This window comes from Sceloporus occidentalis, unplaced genomic scaffold (genome assembly GCF_023333645.1).
Source record: "Sceloporus occidentalis isolate IW3139 unplaced genomic scaffold, rSceOcc1.0.p SCAF_45, whole genome shotgun sequence".
NCBI classification, from domain to species: domain Eukaryota; kingdom Metazoa; phylum Chordata; class Lepidosauria; order Squamata; family Phrynosomatidae; genus Sceloporus; species Sceloporus occidentalis.
The window spans coordinates 63,396-88,545 of NW_028317025.1; the positions used below are offsets into that span (position 1 = coordinate 63,396).

Genomic DNA, 25,150 nt, shown 5'->3' on the forward strand with positions numbered 1-25,150 from the left:
TCTTTACTCCAAGCTAGAGCCCTGCGGGACGGCTTTTTTAATCCTGCTCCCGCTGATTTTTTTGCCCGCTCCCGCCCACTCCCACAATGTGGGTGTTCCACTCCCGCCCGCTCCTACCACATTTGTGGCCAATCACGCCCACCTCCTTACCTGAACTGCAGAGTTCCCGCGCAGTCCCGCAAGGCTGCCTTCTCGCTGCTCCCTCACAGTGTCTCCTCTCTTGCTCCGCCCAGGAACAAGTCGGAGTCATGGGAAGTGACGCCACATCACGTGACTCTGTTTTGTTCCTGGGCAGAGCAAGAGAGGAGATACTGTAAGGGAGCAGCGAGAAGGCAGCCTTGCAGGACTGCGCAGGATTACCGGGACCCGCAAGTACAGTGTCTGACCTCCCGCAGCACCAGCAAGACCGCCCGCGCCTGCAGGACCCGCCTCCCAATGCAGTCCTCTACGCCAAGCTACACATACTGAGAGCTCTCGATAATTTTGTATCCTGCAAATCATTTGCCATTTTAGTAGACCTACTCTGAATTTTATCCTTTTGGAAACCAGGTCTCCAGAACTGTACATAATACTCTATGTGAGGTCTGACTGGAGGACTGTAAAGTGTTAGGACCACATCTCTCTTTCTGCTACCAATGCCCCTAGCTATACAACCAATCACTCTGCATACTAGTAATGCTTTTTTGAATTGAAAAGTCCTCTGAAATAATTATTCCCAAGTCCTGTGGGTACATTATTGTACATTTATCAACGTTAAACTATATCTGCCACATTCTTCTAATGTACTCAAAACACTTGTTTATCGGTTGCAGACATTTGTAGCATCTGTAAAAAGACATACCTTGACTTTGAGACCTTTTGTAATATTACCTCAAAAATATAAAAAAGTCACATTATTTATCACTGAGGTACTACACTAGTAACAAGAACTTCCTCTGAATGTACACCATTAACTACAGGCATCTCCTGACACTTGACCATTGCTTTAATCATTTAACTATTTTAAGATCCAAACCCAAACAACGCAATTTATTATCAGTCTTCCACGAGCACCAGTTTCAAATGCCTTACGGAAATAAAATTGTGATAGAGGCCAGTGTGTGAACCAGCGAAACTACAGGTCTTACCCGAGTTACCAATTGTTCAACTCTCTATCATAATCCATCACTCAAAAGGTTCTGAATGAACAGCTTTTGATGTTTTTCGACTAGGTCCATCTGTTCACCAAGACCAAGTTATAAATATTAAAATGATTTAGATGAAAACAAAACTAGGTAAATTACGAAAAAAAAATAAAAGTTTTTGATATTCTTCTTCCCAGTGAAACTGCTTTCATGTTTTAAAGATATTCCAGTGACAAACTGTCCAATGTATTTAGAACTAAGGCAGCCACCGTTGACTGCCAGGGCTGTGTTGCCACAATTAGCTTTTGTTCATATGCTTTGGCAATGAGGTATCGCAATCATTTTAAAGGCCAGCAGATTACACTGTACAAATATACCCAGATATGCTAATAAACCTTATCTATGGCATGTGTTCATTTGTCGGCACTGTTGCTGCTGTCAGAAGGTTAAAAATGGAAACCAAATCTTTTCTTTTCTCCTTTACAGCAAAATCAAGTCCAAATAAGGTGATTGGTTACGGGATGTGGATTGCGAAGTTGAAATCTGTCCAAGACTCTCCTTGGAAAGGATGTAAGAGAAAAGTATTGCAGTGTCTCAGGGGACTAAGGCATCCAATGATATTCTTTGTGAGTTTAAAACTGCCTGTAGTTTATCCACCTTCAGTCGAGCTCAGCACAGTTCAGCTTCTCTGCCTCCACGTCTGTCTTGCTGCAACAAGTCTGCTAACCCAAGGTCAAGATGGAAGCAATTAAGAAGAAGATGCAGATGCTGAAACTGGATAAGGAAAATGCCATAGACAGAGCAGAGCAAGCTGAAGCAGATAAAAAAGCAGCAGAGGACAAGTGCAAACAGGTATCTGCCAGTCAACAGCCTCTCAGTAGCTTCAAGAGCAGGCTGGACCAGACGCCTGTGCTTTTACTAGCAGTCATAAAACCTACATCCTATTATTTTAATATAGTATAGGTCGCTCAGGTTACCAACATAACTTTTAAGCTTTTGTAGGACTACATTTTAAGATGCTATTTCAGTATATTTCTTTAATGAATTTAGTGAGCCTTTGGCTTGCTGAGTATTATGGGAGTAATGGTTCTATCAGATGCTCTAGCAATACAGTTATTTTATAGTTTTATCTTATACCAGCACTGCTGGGAGGCAGCTTTTACAAATATATCCCCTTCAGCAACAAGCTATCCCATAACTTGGTGGGATAGAAGAAGGATGCTTTCAGCATTTAGAGAGCCAAAAAACAATGTAAAAATATAATACTAAATATTTTACCTCCTTTTATTAGTGCATTACTAAAGTTTACTCTAATCATTCCAAGTACTGATCTGTTCTTCTGAACATTAGGATCTGCACACATTGTATTTTGCACACAGCAAAAGCAACATACATCAGGATCTTCTTTAAAAAATGTACACATATAAAAAGACAATGCTAAAATATATATAAATACTTATAAAATGTGTCAAATATTTTTTTTCAAAATAGTTTAATGCTTGAATGCATATAAAGCTTATAATTATTTTTATTTAAATGGTTTTTAGATTTCTGATTTCTTTCCAAGCCTTCAAAGCTTCAAGAAACTTTATATGTCTTAATGAACACTAGTATGTAATAATTTCTCTGTGGCCTTACATAAAGAAAGATTCAGATTAATGCCATGTATGTTAGCAGAATAAACTCAAAAGTCTTCTTTAATATATTCATTTTGAGTGCTTTTAGTGCTTTGCAGACTGCATTATTTTACATTATTTCACTTAACACATAGCTGTAAGGCTATTATGTGTATCCACAATTGTCTATGTAATTTTTTTCTGGATATTTCTGGACTTGTTGGGTGTTCGTACAGGGATCAGTAAATACTCAAACTGAACCTCTTAAGCAGAAGTATTTAGAAAAATGTTAGTTCTGGGTTCCAGAATTTCTGTACACCTGTGGTTTCAACTCACATTACAAACTGGAGACTTAGTTATGTGTGCGGGTAAAATGTGAAAACTATCATGGAAATTCACAAGTGTGATTCTGCCTCTAATTGGGTTATTCTGTTGGCTGCAATGGTTGTTAGACCACTTTGAAAATGTCGCACCAGAGTGGTTTTTAATTTTTAATTGCAGCCAATAATTTTAGAAGGTACTCTAGTGCTGCATCTTTGAGATGTATTTACTGCATTATTAAAAGAGTTGTGCTCCTCAAACATATGTCAACATGTTTTACCATATACTGGTGGTATGATGTGCTCCATGTTGTCTAAGTTAGATAATAGTACAATGGCTCTAACTATACAGTTCCATGGGGTTTGCCATGTATATGAGAAACAGTATGTTTGCTTTGAAGTACCTTTCCATCTCTAATGCTGGCACCCACAGTTTCTACGCTGATGTTATTGACAGGGCACCGCTGGGGTGAATTGTTGAAAGACACTGGCAGCATATGGATGCAAGGTCTCACCGTCCATGTGTAAGTGCATGAACAAACCTTGCTGATAGCAGGAGGAAACAGGCATAATTAACGAATGCCCTTGTACCAACTAAGGTGGTAGCAAACTAAGGAGATTTGAGATGGAGAAAGGAAAAAATTGGATGTTAAAAAAGAAGGAGAGGTTATTAGATGATAGAAGAGGTAGAATGGGGAACTTGCGAGGTCATAAAATCAGAGACTAGCCCGAGACCCCATTAACTTTAGGGACTGCCCCACACTAAAGCGTTTGCTTGACTTAGTCATATTTATTTATCTTATACAAGCATTAACGAAAACATTTTACTCAATTATTATATTTTGTTTATATAGTGCCAACAATTTACGCAGTGCTCCTTACTATACATATATTCAAGGGGTATGACAAGACTAGCATTGACTGACTAAGATAAACCGATACATTAGGTGGATAGATCTTGAGAAATATGCAAAATATCCTTTCCAGCCCCCCCCCTCCAAAAAAACTGATTTTTTTTTCCTTCTTTCATCCATGGTATGGAAGCTGAAGAGTTAATATCTGAATTTTTCATGCCACTTTTTGTGGTTTATAGATATCTGATACTGAAACAGAACATTCTCTTCCTTATTTGGTAAAAAGTCTGTCTTGGAGATGAAAGTTGAGTTCTAGCCAAGTGTTTAAATCTCTGCTATGTGATCTGACCAAGTACAGGAATTTCTTAATAAAACAGGTTTTGTTTATTGATTGTATGCACATATCATTGAGCCTTGTTAAGTTACTCAAAACATTAGTGTGCCGTGAAATGTATACATTACATTCTGTTCTATCAACTAATGGCACACTAACCAACTGACACCAACAGCACTGCCCTATTTTAATATTTGTTTTACATTTAGCAATGGCCTTTACCACTTCTGTTGCAAATTAGTTCTATGAATTCACTTCTCTTTATATAAATTACCGTAGTACATATTTAAAGTTAGAATAAAAAAGATGAGTAGGCTCAAATCAGTAAATGGAAGACCTTTCAGGGCCGATTTGGTGCTGTGGATGGTGCACAGTGCTAACTCCCAGCACTCTATATCCACAGTAAACATGTACCACAGCAGTGATTATAACAGCTGTAATTATAATATTACACATGTCAACACATTAATCAAACAATCACCCATGGGGTTTATGTTTAGGCATGTGTTGACATGTGTATTCTGTGTATGGAGGCGGTATTTGTTAACACATACTGTTACAAAATGTGTTGTAGTGTTAAGAATTAGCATTCTTTGAGGTTAAACTGTCATGTTAAAGGTGCATAGTATTTCCTTTACACCAGAGAAGTCTTTTGCGGTTTACATGTTAAGAGCTGTCATATTCTTAACCTCATATATTACAGTTTATTATACTTAATGTATCTATGAAATGGATCTTAGTAACAGAATAACCTTTACATCCACTTTTAAACATTTGCATAATTTAGTTATCCCTAAACTTTTTTGGGTGAGAGTTCATCCACTTGATTTTTATATTAAATACTGAAAAGTAGAATTCTTGATTGAATGTAAGATTCTACTCATTTTTTGGCGGTGGGATTTTTGTCCCATTGTTTTTATAAAATAATATTAATAACCTGGTTGTTCCCCCTCCTAGGTTGAACTGCTCTTTGATACCTTGAAATTCAGTTTCTGCATTCTAACAAGCCCACTCGCACATGCCTTTATTCACTAATGCAAGCATCCAGCTCATTCATACTAACCACAGCTGTCTGAAGTCCCTGATCATCTTTCCACCAGAATCTCAAACATGTTAAATCATCTGGCTAATTTTACAATAACCAACGAACCAGACAATGGAGGGAATTAGCTGGTCTTGGAATAGGAGCTAAATGGTATTACATCTCAACTCAGAATGAGATTTAGAGTCATTAAAATGTGACATCATCTCTGATTTTAGTATGGTTAGGATTAATTGGGGTTTTCATAGCAGTAATGTAATTCACCAGTTGTCCTTTATAGAAAGACAACTGCATTTTTAGCCTTAGCCTAAACTAGAATGATAAGCATTGTTAGACTTTGGGAATAGAAAATGTCTTCATAAGAATGATAATGGCTAATTTTGCCCTTGAGAAGAATTGGAGCATAGAGTTAGCTTAAGTACCAAATTCATGTACAATACAGTTGAAACAATTATTCTGTAAGTCGATATGCAAACAGATATTGCTGTATATTGGCAGTAAACTACATGAAGAATATTAGACCTAGATAAAATAATAATTTGGGTCTCTCCTTCAGTTACATTGGACCAGATTCTACTACTTAAGATATGTTAAGATATGTTTACCAGCAGTAATAGAATACCAATTTTCCCCTAGACTGCAAAGGGACAATTTACAGTGATACAAATTATGTTAGGCAATAAACTAGATAACATCTAGTTCAACTTAGTTCAGCTGTATGCTATTCTTTTTCATGGATACAATGGCACAACCCTTTTTTGTACCTTGTACTGTCTTATTTTTTCAGTTATGTCATGAGTTAAAAAGGATATCAAACCATATAAAGCAAAGTTCAATGAGAGAATAACAAAAAAAGAAAAATATGCATGTAGCAAGAACGTAAATTAAATTATTTTTATGATAATCAAGAAAAATATCAAGGTGGCAATTAAATATCTGCATCCATTAAGCTATACATGTGAGTTTGTCACTGTATTTATTAGTATTATTTCATTATGTACCCATATATGTGACACACATTTTGAAGAGACACATATTTGTAATCTTAGCCATAATGTTTTTATGTACCATTCCATTGTACCAAGTGCTTATTTTGTCTTGTTAGGTGGAGGATGAATTGGTGGCACTACAGAAGAAGCTAAAAGGGACAGAAGATGAACTTGATAAATATTCCGAAGCTCTAAAGGATGCTCAGGAAAAACTTGAGCAAGCAGACAAGAAGGCAACTGATGTAAGTCTCTATAGTATAGTAATATAATAATGTCTATAATGAGGCCTGTTTACAAATGACACTGGTGGAGGGAATGTGATGACCACCATTTCTGGGTCTTTTTACTCCTCGAAGGTCATGCCTGTACAGCAGAAAGCTATAACCTGGACCACTTAGTATACAATATAGGAAAGGGTGACAGGCACACCATCTTGCATGGAATCAGACATATTATTGTGGATGAAAAACATCAGAGGAAATGAATCAAAACTCCATAAGCCACTAAGGTACTGCACTATTACAATGATACCAAGAACAGCATTTTGAATGCTTTGATTGTAATGGAAAAAAAGAGTAACACCATAATAACATATCTTGTAGTATCAACCATGAGTTATGAAATGATCCACTCAGTAGTTTAAGTAATAGACATTCTGTTGTTTGAAGTTACTTAGTTAAGAACACAGTCAAAAGGGTAAAGTACAACTTAAAACTGGCATTGAGATATTATTTGTAGGTTCAATATTAAGGTCAAAATTGATTTTCTACCCAGAGTGCGTAAGGTGCTCATGACTGGAGATGTGATTGACAAATAGAATAGAGCTTTTTTTGACAATTTTGCGTATTTTTTATAAGCATACCTGGAAACTCTCCGGGTTTGACCTGGAGATTGCCGGGTGAGCACTGCTCTTCCGGTTATCCGGGTCAAGACCCGAATCCTCCAGGTTGTGGGAGCGGGGTGTTTCCCGCTGCCATCAGCCCTGGCCGCTTCCCGCAAGGGAAGGCCCCGGGTAGCCGGAGCCGAGAAGTTCCCAAGTATGTTCATAAGCTTCAAAAGTGCGTCATGGTCCTCATGATGATGCAAGAATTGTGGCGAGGATATATTTGTGCACATTACAGAAAATATGAGTAGAGAAGTATTTGTATTAGGTTTTAGCTAAAGCTGTGCCTATATATTGATATGTAATCTGATCACAGTCACTGGGCTATCACAGAAGTAGAGGACACTGAAAAATGTCGTGGACAGCTTGAATTTTGAAGAAATGTTTCTTCCACTTTGGTCCTACAGCTTTCTATGTATAGATGTTTCGGCTAGCGTACATCTGATATAAATGACAACCCTGATAATTGTGCTGTATATCAGTTGTCCGTTGTTATGAAATTTAGTACAAAGAAAGTTCTGTTTTTTGCCAAGGGTTTCAGTATTTGGTTTAGTGGCACACACATAGAAAAACAGTTATTTATTTGTAAGTTCAGGCTTTCTGATTCCAGAATTAAGCAAATAAACTCTCTAAACTCTGAAAAACAGCTGTGGATATATTACATTTAAGGCGATCACATTGGCTATGTTTCCCAGGACACATATCATTTTCATATGCTGCTGTCCGGCACAGAAAAAGTGCTGCTCCGCAGTCCGCAAGTTGTATTACTGAGCAGTTTGGTCTCTTTTCTTCCATTTCACTTACCACAAGGCACCACGGTACCTGTACGTGAAACACTGTTGATTTGGTCCCTCTGCATACACACCTTGCCTTATTAATACTGTTGTAAAAACATTGTTTACCTTCAATTTCTTGGTGCAGATAATTATGCTCTGACAAAGCCACACCAAGAAAATTCAGATGTGCTGAGGTCTTTGTTTTACCTTATTTCCATCATTAAAATTTTAATTTGAAGGTGTTTTAGTGTACATCACCACTTAATGGATCAACATATTGTATATAACACAATTTTGTCATGATCGTTTACTAAGTTTTGTTTTCAGAAATGTAAAAAAAAATAAATTTAAGAAAATTCCAGTGTGATCAACAGCACAGTTGTTGAACTGTAGGCCTCAATGAAATAAAATATAAAGAGTACATGTGTTTCAACGAAAACAATTTAAACTGATTAGCAATGATGACCCCAATATCTGATAGCTGAGATTGAACTCCAGCAGACAATAGTTTGTTCTGTTTGTATTAACTCTGATTGCTGCTGTATTTAAATTGTAAGTTTGTTGTGTATCCACTAGAGGGCACCAACTGGAAAGTTCTTGTACGAAATAAATTAACAGAACTATGAGAAATCTAACTTATATTGGGGCAATAGAATACAATTACTTATAAATACAATTTAATACAAAATACTAAATTAAGAGAAACTTCATTGCCACTTATGTTTCCACACCAAACACTGAATTAATAATATTTATTGAGACCCTTAACCAGTTGTTTATTATTTAAATATGAGGTAACCTCAACTTACTTCCCTTTCCTTAAATCATGTTTCTTTTACCTCCAGTAATTTCTACAACATCAGCATACCTGGGAACTTGTGGGCTCGGGGGCCTACCGTTGCGGGACATGGCAAGGTCTGCCCGCCGACGTCGGTGGGCGGTCCAACTGACGTTGCTGTAAACATTCCCATTTAAGGGAGAATGTGCGGAGAATGGGGCATGTCAGGACCCCACTCCCACAACCTGGAGGATTCAGGTGTCGACCCAGAGAAGCAGCGCTTCTCCTGGAGTCTCTGGGCAAAACCTGGAGAGTTCCCAGGTATGAACATCAGGGTCTTTGCATTCAAACGTTTGCATGTGGTACTGGCAGTTAAAGGCAAACGTTACCCTATGTGCCAATATTTTCTTGATGTTTTCAATACATGGCATCCACAGTGTGCCAGGTTTCTCACCACAGTTATTAACATCTAAGAGTTAATTTACCATTATAATCTTTACACTGTTTAGGGGTATATTGTTCCTCACTAAACCTTCGTATTTGAGCAGGCTGTGCTTTGTTCAACCACATGTTATTAGTTCAACTATGAACTCTTGGAAACTACCACATAAGTAACCATTTGGGATACACTAGCACAATACACCAACATTGCTACTGTCTTTGGCTAAGGGCTGACAATCAGGTCAGATTTTTCAGAATTTTACAACCCACTTGCTGTAGACGAATGTGCTGCCCCTCGAAATCCGGACCAGGGGTGCGGCCTACCTCACAGTCGAGGGACACTGCCGCCAACCTCCAATGCTTCCCGTTGTGTGGAAGCGTACCTGAGGCCCATGGGCATACGGAACCTGAAAGAGGTCATTGGTACCCGGAGCCCCCACTTGCAGGATGTGACCAGGACAACACGCTGACCTTAGTGGGCAGTTCCTCTGACCTCGCAGGCAGTCCCACCGACGTCAGCGGGCATTTCTGCTGATCATGTGGAACACACCTCATATAAGGGGAAAATGGACTATATTTAATGTACATTATTGTTACCTGTGTTTCCAGTTATATATAATTGTACTTGTTTGCACTTGCACATAAATAATCTCTAATTAAACATTGTTTGTTACAAGATTTTTTTGCTTTCTTTTTTGTGGGGTGGGGGGGGGGTGTCAGAGGAGTAGTCCGCACAGGGCGCCTGAACACCTGAATGCTGTGAAACCTATACTAATATTAAATCTCTTAATGGGGACCTGACACAGCTTTTAAACATATATGAGAGCAGTGCGGCCCCAGAAGAAGACAGGGGACCTGGACTTACAACTTGTGGCACATTAATTACCTGTGTTCACACAACAGAACTAATAGAGAGCGACTATCCCTTGCTTCACATAAAATAAAAAATAACTTTATTGAGACTACCCATATGTTATGCTTTTTTGTTTTGTTTTGGAGAAACAGAAGTAATATTCACATGCAAAGAAGAATTTAAGATACCATTCCCTATAGTATAACCTCCTAAGGTTGTTTTGTGATGCATATTTTTATTTTAATCTGTAAATACCATCACAACTGTAAAATACAAGATTTGGGGAAAAAAGAGCTCATACGTTGCTTTACCATATAGGGATGCACTGGTTTATGTTGAGAATTATAAGGCCACCGGTCAGTTCTGTGGAGCAGAGTTGAACTTATCACAAAGGAAACAAAATGTACGGACACCTAGAATTGTTTTATACCATTCAGTAATCTCATCAACAGAATAAATCCAAGACTTGGATTGACAGCGTCAATCAGGCCAGCTGTACAATTTTTAGTGATTTTGTTAAAAATGGCAGTAGTGTAATAGGAAACACAAAGCTGATGAGTTTGATACAATGAAACAGCATTGTCAGACTGAAAAAAGGGCTGCTAGTATTATTGTAAAACTTCCAAGTCATATACAGCTCAGACAGTATTCTCCATTTCTGGATTAAAAAGTTTAAAATTGTGATTCATACTTTTTTGAGACATGAATCCCTTCACCCTACGGAACTCAGAGCTGCACAGTAGTAAAGTTCTGTAAAAATTATCTTTTTTTCCAACGACTTGCACAGTTAAATAAGGCTCAATTCCCAATGCAGTCGCAATATAAAGTTTTATAAAAAGGTGGTGTTACGCAGTAAAGTTTTAACAACAATGCTGCTCCACAAAAATGTTCTATAAACTATGTATTTCCACAGCAAAGCCTATGAAATAGAATCCAAAAGTGACATTTATCAGTGGTAACAACAACATTTCTCTTTCATGCAAAAGCCACAGGAATGAAAAGAGGGCATAGGTAACACATTTATAAGTAAATGCCTATTTGGAATAAGAAAATATGATTTCAGTAGCACTGGCCCACATGGCACATTTAAGAAATTAGATAGGGGCCATAGATTAAGGGATTATAAACAATGTTGATATAAATTCATGAACCCAGAAACAGATGGAAAATAAAATAAATTATCACTTGGATGATCATTAGAGTTACATTACAGCCATCATATATCCAGCACTTTAATACATATGATAGCTGTGTGGTCCCTTTACATTTTCATGGGGTCTACGTTTACATATGCATTTTCCTCTTCCCCCACTATCTGCAGTGCAAAAGACGTGTTTGGCTAATCGTACATCACTGCACTTGATATACTCGCCTCATTTTATCAGCGAAAGTTGAGGGCAGGGGTCTCTTCGGCCCAGTGTTTATGGGTGCCATGTGTTCCCATTGTTGGCAACAATTGTCAAAGGGCAGTTGCTGCAGCATGGCGGCAGCCTCTAAGTTAAGTAAGTGCTTTTTTCATTTTGGAAAGTACTTACAGATAACTTTGATGTGTCTTTATCTTTAGAGTGGGTGTCAAGGATGTAACACTGTCGTAAGGATCTGCATGATTGTTGCTCATTAGCCTATCTTTTCCCAATTTTTAGGTTTCTTGTTTGGTTCAGCTAGCCTTTGTAAGGCAAGGAGAGCTAGTAGAACTTTAGGACTGGAAATTGATTGCCACAGGCTGCCTCACTGACCTCAGCTTCCATGAGATGAACTTTTCAACTCAATATCTCCAAAACAATTGCACTGATTGACAAACAAAAAGCACAAGCTATATAGCAGTTGCAGTAAATAAATGCACGGATGATAAAAGCCAAAACAGCAACAACTCTGCTTTAATGAACCAGCCTTATTACTAGAGCACTCTGTGTTATAAACTGCGCTTAGGTGCTGTTTATATGGAGTATATTGAGCTTTTCGCACTTTATCGTTCTCTCTTAAACCCTTGGTATGTTTTATATGAGCTCTATGTGTTTACAAAATACAGTATCTTCTGAGACTCTCAATTGGCCCTAAACCAAAAACCACCCCATGTATGAGGTAAGAAGACAGTAATGTCAGAGGAATGGAATGTTCAGAAGGAGGAGCTTCTTGGTATTAACACCCGTAGAATCCAACCTCTGTAGAAAGCTCACTTTCTCAAACGGTTCCAAAGATGTTTTTATATTTTAGTCACTGCTAGCATCCTTGTTTTATTTATGCATCTTTCATTTTTTGTAGCTTTTGCTGCCTCCTCCCCATTGCTTGTTGGAATGTGTCACCTTATCTTATATTTAAGCATGTTACCCTAAATTGAATGTCTATTGGTCGTTCAACTTTGAGCAACTCCAAGGAAACAAAGGGTGTGGTTGTACTGATGCCTGTTGCCCATGGAAGTATAGTACAACTATAAATGAGCAATCCATCAAAACAGTCTTGGTCTTTCATTTAGTGGCTCCAAGCTACTGGATTGATTCCCCCTTAAGCACCTATTAAAGGTAAAAAAACAAAACAAGAAGGGACCCAGTGACAAAGTTAGCCATGTTTAAGTACAAGTAATGACAAGATCCAGAACATCTGGTGCCTATTGGTGTGTGAGATGTAAATCTAGCTTTAGACTCTCATATCCCTTAAGAAAAACGCATGCGTCAAGGAACAAACTGTCTACATATCTGCTAATAGAAATTAATTAGAGGTAGGTTCACCTACACATAACTTTCATAGAGAATTAACCATTTAGTTCCCAAATTGTATTGACTTCTACTATGTCTGCTAAAAGGCTTTTCCACTTATTTACCACCCTCTTGGTGAAGCTATGTTGTCTAACATTAGATCTATTCATGACACACTGTGCCATATCCTCTTATACCAATATTTATTTTAATTTCTAATGTATTATGTACTTTGCCCAATTCCTTTGACAGTTTCCGTCATGTCCAGTATCATCCCCTTCATAATTTTTATTCTGTTACACCTCAGGCCTAATTTGCTCTTTTATTTTATTTTTTAGCCTGGGGCTCAATAAAAGTTTCAGTGTCTGTATGCATGATATTGTTTGCATTTTCGCAACCGTTTCTTTTCTGGAGCCAGAGGCAGGGCCCACTATGCCTGATTGCTTACACATGTCTCCCCTGCTTACATACCAGCAGACTAATGCACAGCAGGGTATATATGGAACTTCTACAACCCTGCAGAAGCAGGAGAATGTGAAGAATGCCAGTTATGCAAACAAGCGGTTTTGTCTTCCAGTGCCTTGAAATCTTGAAACTATTAAGGCAAGGCTTTTATTGGTGCAGTGTAATGACTCAGGCTGGAGCTACATTTAAAGTAAATTGTTTGGTCATGTAACATTTTGATTTTTGCGGGGTGGGGGTAATATATAGGATTTCTCATAACAATCATTAGTGTTTTTACATGTTCTCAAAGGTCCAGGGTTTTAACGCTAACTGTTCTTAATCCTTCCCAGCCTTAATAATGGTTAAACAGTGGCATGTTGTTTTTTTGTGAACTTACATGAGAATTTTCGGTGGGGGATCTCTACCAATAAAGAAACACTTTCTCTCCCTATCATTCTCTTAAGGTGCATCCCTAAACCAAGAGCAGCCTTCAGGTGTTGCTTACGCGGGAACTCAAGATACCACATTTTAAAGCTGCCTACATTTAGCCACTAATGTCATTACATTTTAGTAAGTTTAGTCTATCAAAATTGCATCTATTTCTATATTTAAAAAAACCACACCCTGTCACCATGGGCATCCGCTGGAGGCTGCAAGAGGCAGAAAGAGGCAAGCCTCTTCCCCCAGAAATTCTCTGGCAGGGCCCTGTTACTGTGCCAATACCCCACCCCTTGCAAAGGGCTAACAATGTACACCCAACTGAACAAAAATTCCAGTGCTTTCGCCACACGTCATTTCACATGCTACTTTAATATTAAGCTTATGGTCTACAATACCTATTTTGGTGCAATATTATGCACCTCAACTGTCCTGATTTAGGCGGGACAGTCCCGATTTTGGGTCTCTGTCCCGCCTATCCCTTCCTCTGTCCTGCTTTGGAAGGGCAGAGGAAGGATGAGGCGAGAGCTGTTCTCACCTCAGGTGCAGCTGTGGGGGGGGCACACAGCCCCCCAATCAGCAGCTGCAGACTAGCTGGGAGATCGCAATCTCCCTCTAGTCGGCTCAACATTAGGGAGCGAGAAGTCTGTCGCTTCACACCTCGCTTTACTGCTCCCTAATCACTACCGCCGGCAATTAATGCCGAGCGCGGGTGATGAGGAAGCAGTAAAGCGAGGTCTGAAGTGACAGACCTCATGCTCCCTAATGTTGATCCGACTAGATGGAGATTGCGAAGTGACAGACCTCCCGCTCCCATCACAGGATGCAGGATACAGGATGGAGGCTGGAGGAAGAAGGATGAAGGATGGTGGAAGAGGTAAGAGATGGGGAGAAAGGGGTGTAAGGGCAGTGTATTTGTGTGTGTGTGTATGGGCCGGTGTGTGTAAGAGCAGTATAGGTATTTGTTAGCTGGTGTGTAAGGGCAGTGTATGTATATATGTCTGTGTAAGGACAGTGTATATGTGTGTATGTGTAAGGGCAGTGTATGTGTGTGTGTAAGAGCAGTGTACTTGTATAGGTGTGTGTGTAAGGGCAGTGTACATGTATGTTTGTGTTTAATGACAGTGTACATGTATGTGTATGTGTAAGGGCAGTGTACATGTGTGTGTGTAAGGGCAGTGTACGTGTATATGTGTGTGTAAGGGCAGTGTATGTGTATATGTGTGTTTATGGGCAGGTGTGTGTAAAGGCAGTGTGTAAGGGTCCTAGGAGGGAGGCCTTTTTTAATTTAAAAAAATCTCTGCTGCTGTGGACTAATCTCCAATGATACTCAGCCAGCATTATGGTGGACGCCTGGCTGGCTGAGAATCATAGGAATTTTAGTTCACAGCTAGCATCTGCAGCTTTACTGTTGCTGCACTTCCCATGATGCTCAGCCAGCATCATGGAAGTAGTATGTCTGACTGAGCCTCATGGGAATTCAATTCAATGTGTTGGTTATTTTTAATATGCATGACTGTGCAAAAACAAAGCGTGTTTTAAGTGGCGATGCGAGTGCGACATTGTAAAGTGCAATTGCTTATATTGATGAGTTCCGCGAGATAAAAAAAAAAAGTGTCCCTCTTTTACATTTTGAAATGTTGGGAGGTATGCAATATAAAAAATAGTAACTTGTTTTGCAAATGAAGATGAGACCTCTGAAGTCCCAAAAGCTTATAGGACTCTCTGTAACCTGATCATATTAATCATATTGCACGTGTAAAAAGTGTCTAAACAGCAGGTTTACATTCTGTGTAATGCAGTATTTGGGTAGGGGGCATACCACCCTCAAAGCGCCCGATCTCGTCTGATCTCGGAAGCCAAGCAGTACCTGGCCTGGTTAGTACCTGGATGGGAGACCACCTGGGAATACCAGGTGTTGTAGGCTTGCCCTGACCCAGGGCAGCACTCCAAGCACATCTGCTCCAATTTCGTCTCTGCTGAGCTCCAGGATATGACTTTAGAATCTGCATGTTATAGGGGCAAATGGGCTGGTTGCAAGGGATATCTCTGATCTCCCTGTCCAGCCTATTAAGTAAACTGCACCAGAGGCAACAGGTCCCCAGTTTTACACCAGAGGAGGCTGCCACCCCCACACCTAGCCCTGGTCAGCCTAGACTAAAATACACCACTGAGCCTGCTGATATACTTTTGCTTGTTTTTTGTTTTTACTGTTTATTATAATATTACACAACTGTGTATCTAAATGTGAGCCTACTACAGATATATAATTTATTGTGCAGTACTTTCATACTGGACCATACTCATTCATGTTCAGGGGAGCCCTGGCAACCTTCAGCCTGAGGGGCAAGCCCAGGTAAATGTTATAATAACATAGCAACCCAACTGATATCTAGTCAATAGCACACTAAGGCTACTACCTAGCAAAGTACAACACACATTCAACAAAAGGACCTGCAGAAAAAAAATCCAGTCGCAAGGTAAATGGTGCCTAACTTCTTGTTACTACAGAGAGCCTAGTGGCCACGTGTAGAATTACAATGACACATGTCCTTTTATACGAATGGTAGATAAGCGGCATATTTTGAAATATCTTAAATGGCTGTAATTTTTATGGATAGGTTTAGAATTGTAACTTTTTGTCACACACATTGCATTTTTAAGCACTTTATGTGCGCTAGAAGCTGCAGTCTTTTAGCATACCTGCCATAAAGGGGGTACTTAAAGTGCTCAGACATTACTAGTGTCCATGACTAGTGCCTTATCGTGGTAGTAGTCAATTACCCTTTACCAAGCCTGTCCCTACCACTGCTTGCAGCACTCCCAACCCCAGCATAACTATACTGTTATAACCCCCAGCAAAAATATCCAAAAATACAATGGTGTGAATGGACATTTATATCTTATGCATTTACATAAGCTACATTGCACCTTAGTGTGCATACATGTGGAGCTCACGCACCCATGCTAAGGCTAAATGGTGATAGGTATGCTTCAGTAAACGTTTGTCAATAGGGAACAGGTTGTCATCAGCTATCCTGTAAATAGAAGATTAAGGGAATCTCCGTAAATCCTAGTAATTAAGATAAAGGGGGACTGAAGTACTAAAGATAGTAAAGCGGAACACAATAACATCAATGCTTTGTATTGCGAGAACCAAACAATAGATGAAAGATCCAATTTTGCTTTTCCACCTGGTATGCTGTTTTCATAGCCACTGTGACAATATTGCTGTTTTTCTAATCTATTTTGTATTTCAAATACAGATGATTGTGGCTTTGTGCATAACAATTTTTACTAATTATGCATGTATTGAGTTGCGACAAAGGTGTCACTCTATAAAACTAGTTCAGAAGGTCAGGAGTCTCGGTACAAACATGGGCCTTAGAAGAGGGGGGATGGGGCTCAGAATTTTACTGAGAACTGTGAGCAGTTTCAAGGATGCACATATGTTCTCCCTCACACATGATTCACACAAATATATATATATATATATATATATATATGCGCTCCTTTGCAAAAATATGTGCGGCTGTGTATTTTCAATAACCATGGCTAGTCCTGAGATTTTTGAGCTCCCACACGGATGAATGCAAAAATTACATAAAAATAATGTTATATGGAATTACAGCATTTGGATATTGATATTGAATATATATATATGATGAATCTGATGAAAAGACTTGATGCTTATACCTTTTATCGCCTCTTTTTTTATCTTAAGCACTGAACACTTAAAGTTTAAAAATGTTATTTAAAGATTTATATAGCACCATCATATTCTGCCATGCTGTACAATGGGTAGAGCTTTTGACAGCATAATTTTTTTGAAACTATTACCCTATCTATGTAAATTTTACAAACAAGGTTACGGCAAGAGATATAAAACTTAGTATTATATAATATAGAAATTTGGTGCACCCCAGAGTTCGCTAGACCCACAACAGTACGGGGGGGGGGGATCATTGTACTAGGAAAAATCTTGCCACGGTGCTATAACTGTCAGGCATTGGAAAAAAGATAACTTGAATGTCTATGTAGTTTCAACGTGCTGTAAATATCACACATAACAATGACATCATTGTTTGGACTAAAGGTACCACATATGGTTGGTACCATCATTATGAATTAATTCCTCATGTAAATGCAACAGCTATCCAGCAATTACAGGTAATTTAGCTAATTAAATTCCAGGGCTATGTGGTCATCAAGAGTAGATGACTACATCCTATCTGAGTAGATATTATGTCTTCGGTTTATGGTGGCTTCTATCACCAAAACACAGTGTCATGTACCAAATAGAATGCAATGAGCTCCTAGAAAGAGCCCCATCATGAAAGCAACCTAAGATCTTGCTGTATGTATGTATGGTCTTGTGGATTCTCATGTAAAGAATTAAACAATTGTCCCTCATCATAGCTAACTTGTGCCTTTATAGTAATGTTAGACAAAACATTACTATACATCACTAAAAAGGCCCTCCTTACCTTCAAATGTATGTATTGTAAGAAGTTATGCGTGGGTGGGTGGTGCTATATAAATACAAGTTAATAATAATTTAAGCTCTGTAAAACAAAATTAATCGCAGGAGATAAAATGTAATTGGACATGTATAAATGAATTTCTTCATTTAATGCAAACAAATATTGCATTTTTGTAGTACTTTCCTTGAGATAAATTATAGTTGAAAAAGGCAGCCTTTTTTCGTCATTAAAGAGAGCTGCTTGTATAAACAGGAAGTGCTGGCCAGAGCGTGAGACAGCTTTTTGCTAACTGCTGTATTACAAATATGGGGAAAAGTGTGTGTGTTACTGGAAAAGAGCGCAGTCCCAGTCAGGAAGCTGTGACGTGCTAAAGTAGCCAGGAGCAATGATTTTTACCCAGACCTTCTACTAGTGACACACCTCACAAGAATGTTATCTCCATTTCTTTACTTATCAGCACCAGAGGTGGGGGTAGGGGAAGAATGCAAAGGGAGGGCTGATTTGGGACAAATGTTAAACTCACTGATTTATTGGTCTTACTGCTTCGCCATGTTTTTTGGAATCTGTTCAAACGCCTTTAGAATTTCTCATACTCTTTGGTTTCTTTATTATTTGTTAGGTTTATACTCTTCGGTAGTTTTCTTGTATTGTAGGTTTCTATTCTGATGTATCATTAAAAAGAAAAACTACATGTTTTACACTACATTTTTCAGCTCTGTGGTTTGCAATGTGTATAAAGATGTCTCAGTGGACCTTATACATATAACTAAAAAAGGAACAACAGTTATAATGTATTCGATTTATTATAAACATAATGTCAAACAGTATTTGTTTTTTGTTTGTTTTAATTTAATTATTGGGTTAATTCAAAGTTCGATAACATTTACTACGAGACAATTTTACATAAACAAAGCCACTTTTTTGATGGGGGTCCTAAGCTGTTTAAAATTACTTTGATTCTTTTAATTAGGAAAAAAGATAAGTGGGATGAAAGTAAGGCCATGTCAGAAGGATATGTACATAATAAGCGCAAGTGTCTTGTGAAGGCTTTGTAGGTGGAGCATACTTAAGAATCTGTGTCAAATGACAATTAAGTGTTCTGAGGAAAATTATGAATGAGAATGTTTGTTTTTTAATGCAGAATTAAGGTATATGCATTTCACTCACCAGAGGTTGTGGAAGGCTGACAGTCTGGTTTCTTCCAGGGACACATTGATAAGGGTTTCATTTGAAGGACACCTATTCTTTTCTCTATAATCCAGCGATGGTGTGAGAACCTAAAATTGGGTGACCTTGCATTTGTTTGGTTTTAGAACCACCTCCCCCTGCTAAAACATACTATGGACTTTTGATATTGGCGAATATGGTTAAATTGATAAACACTGAAACAGATTTGTCAATATTGTTGGAGCCATTAACATGCAAAAATCTCGCTTATGTGTCTGATTTAAGATAATAGCATTCCTCATTCCTGCCTATTCATCAGGAAATGACAAATCACTGGATGCTAAGGATTGATAATTATCTGCTATTGGATGATAATATCCTGCAAACTGGCTAATCAAGAAAAGCAAGTTTCCAACATCACTGTATATCTTTTGTGAAACAGTGAAACTGATATCTAAAATGGATAATGTTGTGAGAATTCCAGTGTAAAAGCACAACTAATTTAGTTCCATTAATTCTATTGCACTTACAATTCATCTTATATGGAAGATGATATTTACAGAAATTCAAATATAAACAAATGGTATGTGTCTACATGCAGTATTTTCTCATGTATATTTTCTGGTGACAATGCTTAAAATTATAGTTTTTGTCTGACTGGCTGAAACCTCGTTTTTACCTCTTCTTGTTCTTGGGTGTCTTCCAGAACTAAAGAGGACAGTCATGTCTCATAGCTTGCCATTACTTTACGTATGTTATGGTGACCACATTGACCATATTTTCCAGGGCACGTCATTTTCACATATTGCTGACCAGCACATGTGTGAAGTGCTTCCCTGCAGTATAAGAGGTTTACAACTGCCTAATTGGGTCTGAATACAGTTTATACATGCCACTTACTACAAGCCATCAATATGTAAAAATTATATGTGCTATATTAAAAAAAGGCTAATGTGGTTAGCCTAACATATTTATGCTTACATTTCTGCATACCATAACATCCAATCATATTAGACATAATTGAACATTTCTTACCTATACAGATAGGTTTGTAGATGAGGCCTTTAACAGATCCACTTCTGTATCTAGACAAATTACAACAAGCTATCTAAGTTATAAATGGCTTAGGGGAGCTTGCATACTAGTAGGATGTAGTGAATTGTTAAATGACAAGTGAGATTTACCGCAGATGGGATGGTTAAGAATTTCAAACTGCCTAATTTGCCTTATGGGGAATCCATAGTGCTGCCATTTCCCTTAACTTCTTTGCCTACAAGTATGCACCAAGGCAGACTCAGAACTGTAGCAGCTAATACTTTACTCAGGGTCTAGATGTTTTTGCTTCTAGATTTTTTATTGGAATGTGCCTATCAAGCCAAAAAGAAAATCTGCCAAAAGCAGAGGATACTGGGAAATTGATCAATTTCACATACACAGTAATGTACATTACACTCCTTTAACACAGTTGCAGCTGGGTTTTCCTTCTGTCTTTAGCGATGCATCACCCATCACCCATGTTTAATTAAATATGCAAAAAAACATTGTTTTAAATACAAAATGACAAAATAATAATAATACCGATAATAACCATGTCACATTCTTTGTATATGTAACAAATAAATAACAGGCTTGAAAACATATTTTATAAGTTTAATGCAGTAGAAAAAGTGGGAGAAAAAAAATGTAAATGCAGAGGACCGATTTACAGGATGTGACTACTTCAGTAGTATAAATCAAGACGGGGGTAGGTGCGGCAAAGATGAGGTTGTCACCATAGTCTGCAAGTGGGAAACATTTGTAAAAGGTCTCTATTATAAAAAACATAAAATATGTTAAAAGTACATTTAAATATTAAAAGCAGTGACTTATTTACCATCCAGGCTGCCCTAGGCCCGATCTAGGCCAGTGCCCTCCGCTGCCCTCTCCTGCACCACATTTAAAGGCACCATGCCTTTGAGAGACGTAGAGCAGGGTAATGAAGTCGTATCCTGACTCTCTGTCTCTTAATGGCAGTCTATGAAGGTTGTGAGCACAGCCTCCATAGTGTAAATGGGTTCTGTAACCAGCCCATTAAGCTGCAGGATACTGCCCCCAGTATCCTGCAGCTTAATGGGCTGGTTACAGAACCCATAGTTACAGTTACTGATCGTCCAAGAGACTGTCACCCCCTGAACCTGCCGCCTAGGTGGCCTAGGCCATGATTTCATATGAAAAATACATTTTATATTTGAGCCATAAAATATAGTCTAATTTGCTGTTTTGATATTAGTAATGGGACACCTCAAGCCATCACATTCACTTAAATGCATATGATTGCTAAGAGGTCCCTTATATGTCTGTGATGTCCCTCTCGAAAATGCATGGAGCATACTTTAATATGCAATATTCTTTAATAGGGACGTCATGAACAGTGAACTATGCCTTTAATACATGGATCCTCTGTCTTTATGCAAGCTTGTTATCATAAATCAAGTTGTGGATCCAGTAATTGGGTAAATACTTGGCAAAACCTTCTGTGAAAAGTAAATGTAGAGTAAATCTAAAGTCTGCTTGCTTATAATCCATTTTCTTAATAAGAATATGTAATAATACTTTCACTATATAAGAAATGTACCTTTCCTGAATGTCACTCAGAACAGGTAAGGTATCTACATCCAATAGATGTATATAAAACCATAAATAATAATAATAATAAATAATAATGTGTTATGATTCTGCCCATGGCTGTTGTTTTTACCAGGCAAACCTGGGGCATGTGCTATGGAGCAGATTGCACCTCTGCACAAAAGTTGCAATGGCTAATCCTATGATTATGGGGCTTCTGGGAAGAATATACCAGCAACCTCTACAACTGTCATCATGCAGGGCCCTCACCAACATTAAGTTATTCTTCCACTTCCATATGCCAAGGAAAACAGCTCTACTGGGATAAAATAACCACGTATATATTGCGGTCAAATGGACCGAGACAGACATCTTGGGTTGAAGACGATCCTGCTTGCAAGTGTACAAATGTATGTGAAACACATTGGCATAGTGGACCCAGCATGCCAACCACGTGTCTCCTGGTGACACTGTCCATTAAAAAAAAATGGAAGAATGCAGAACTCGGAAATGAATAAGGAAAGTTAGTTGTGTGTTTGTATAAGCCACGTGTATTTTGAGTTTGTATTTATTACTTCCTTAATAATCTTGATACTTACTTTAAATCAGCCACTAACAACTCTGTAAATGTACTTTGTATTGCTCTTTTTGTGGTTACTAGGATGTTGGAATGTGTAAAAATTCAAACACATACATTGTCTACATCTACAGGTTTCTACTTTGCATGAACCGGTGGCCTTTTGCAGTTGACTATTGCATTGTTGCCTTGTAGGCATGTCACATCACCGAATAGTTCAGCTTCCAATACAGAACAAAGAGGATTGTATCGCAATTCATTTTTGCTAATTTCTCCCTCTTCCACATTCTACTTCAAGCTTCTAATTTGACACCTTCCAGTTAGAGCTACTTGGAAGCCATTACTATTTTTAAAGGATAATTAGAGCAAAAAAAATTGTCCATGTACGCTTAACTCCCTGCATACCAGGGAGACCACCAAATATTGCTGAAATTACAAAAAATGTTGTGGTTTATTTTAGAGACCACTTCAGTACAGAATTAGTCCTTTTTGCATATCATTGTGTATCTAATCTGGAAACAATGTAGAATATACTTTGCATGTGCAGATAAAGTAATGCTGCTCTAAAAAAAATAATACAAAAATAAAATGGAATAAATAAAAGGCCGCAATAAGATCATTTTGTAGTATTGTATAATAATTTACTGTGTTGTTTTAAACTAACTTCAAGGTAAATAAACCCAAAGAAAAGCAAAGCATTGAGGATGGCAGAGAATATAAGAATTACAGGTAAATAATTGGACTCCAGGACAGGCTAATAATTTGACTCCAACGACTTGATTGTACACAACAGTAGTATTAACCCCTCCATGACACAGGCCTTTACTCCCCTAAGTGACAGGAACTTTTTTTTCCCACTTTTAGCATATATTTGTTCACCCATGATATCCCTGTTCTACATTTAGTGTATGCATTTTTTTTGTATAGTAAAAAAATAAATCAAAACGTTAGGTCCCACTAACTACAAGAGAGCAAAATGTTCCCTTGCATACTACACAATTTTTTTGTTATTTTTGAACTTTGGTTCAGGTCACAAAAGGTATATTTGTACTTGTAGTGGGAGGGACATGAGCAGTTCGGCAACTATTGTTTCATCTTTTAAATGTATTACAATTTTCTTATTTTAATAAGACCCCCTGTGTCATGAAGGGGGTAAAATACCGTACTTGCTCGATTATACGACGAGGTTTTTTTTCCAGAGCAAATGCTCAAATAGGTCTGACTATGAGACTAAGATCCAGATCCCCTGCACCGATGCAGGGGACCTGGATCCTCCTGTGCTATGCCACCCCCTCAACTTACCGGTGCTTCTGAGTCCCCAGTGCTTAGTCCGGGCAGCGTGTAGAGCTCTACGCAATTCGCATAGAGCGGAAGTTGTCTACGCGAATCGCGTAGAGCTCTACACGCTGCCCGGACTAAGCACCGGGGACTCAGAAGCACCGGTAAGTTTGGAGGAGGGAGGGGGAGGGAGTGTTAAATGGGGGGCATAAGGCATTTCTGGAGGCAGAGTGCTCTGTGAAATGCCTTTTAACCCCCTTAATGCCACTCTGCCGCCAGAAATGCCTTTTAACCCTCTATACGCCACTCAGCCTCCTGAAATGCCCTATACCTCCCTATATGCCACTCTGCCCCATAATATGCCTTTTAACCCCCTAAATGCCAGAGTGGCATGTAGGGGTATAAGGCATTTCTGGAGGCAGAGTGGCACATAGGGGGTCAAAAGGCATATCATGGGACACAGTGGCATATAGAGGGTTAAAAGTGTATCATGGGGCACAGTGGCATTTAGAGGGTTAAAAGACATATCATGGGGCACAGTGGCATATATGGAGTATAAGGCATTTCTGGGGCAGAGTGGCAAGCCTGGGGGCAGGTGTGCATAACTGGGGGGGGCTGGTTAAAAAAAAAGGAAATAAAAACAAAATATTTTTCTCAATCGTCGCTTTTATTAAACAATTGTTCATATAGTTTACATTAATTAACATTTACTGGTAAAACTTTTCTCCTATAGGGTCTTCTTATATTCAGGCTTTTTCTTTTTATCATAAATTAATATTCAGATTTTGGGGGGTCATCTTATAATCGAGCAAATACGGTATAATATATGCAAATTTGAAATGGTGGGTCCCTTCAACATTTTTATGGAGAAAATGAGTTTCTTTATGATCATACCTGGGAACTTCTGGGCTCCGGCTGCCTGGAGCCTACTTTTGGGAGACACGGCCAGGAGCGCCCACTGTCCCGCTGACGTCAGGGGCATTCCGACTGATGTCAGGAGGTGTTCCCACTGGCATCACAGGAAACACCCCCATTTAAAGGGGAAATATGTGTTGAGTGGGGTGTGTTAAGACCCCATTCCTGTGACCCGGAGGATTCGGGTGTTGACTCTGAGAACCGATGCTTCTCCCGGAGTTCTCCTGGTCAAACCCGGAGAGTTAAAAAGGCATTAAAAAGTAAGAAAAAGTGTATAAAAAATCCATGTATTAGAGCATTATTATAAGTGATATATAATGTTGTGGTGTATTTTGCCTTTTTATTTTTAATCGTGTCAATGCAAAAAGGACCTTGTTACTTAAACAGTGGAGGTGACACATATACATACATACATGCGATTGGGGACAGACCAAAAGAGATAATTCTTGTAGAAATAACTATTTTTAAACAGTAGAGTCCATAATACGCTACCTTGCATGTGTGTGCAGGATAGTAATTACTTTTGGCATTCAACAGCCA

At 38.5% G+C, this 25,150-nt stretch overlaps 1 pseudogene across 1 annotated transcript in view; it reads left to right on the plus strand.

Annotated features, from left to right (window-relative positions):
* The first annotated feature begins 1,862 nt into the window (after nucleotides 1-1,862).
* Nucleotides 1,863-25,150, plus strand: part of LOC149289398 (tropomyosin alpha-1 chain-like) — a 36,528-nt pseudogene continuing 13,240 nt past the window's right edge. Inside the window, exons 1-2 of the transcript XR_016277342.1 lie at nucleotides 1,863-1,976; nucleotides 6,396-6,521. The product of XR_016277342.1 is annotated as a tropomyosin alpha-1 chain-like (transcript). The remainder of the gene's footprint in view (nucleotides 1,977-6,395; nucleotides 6,522-25,150) is intronic.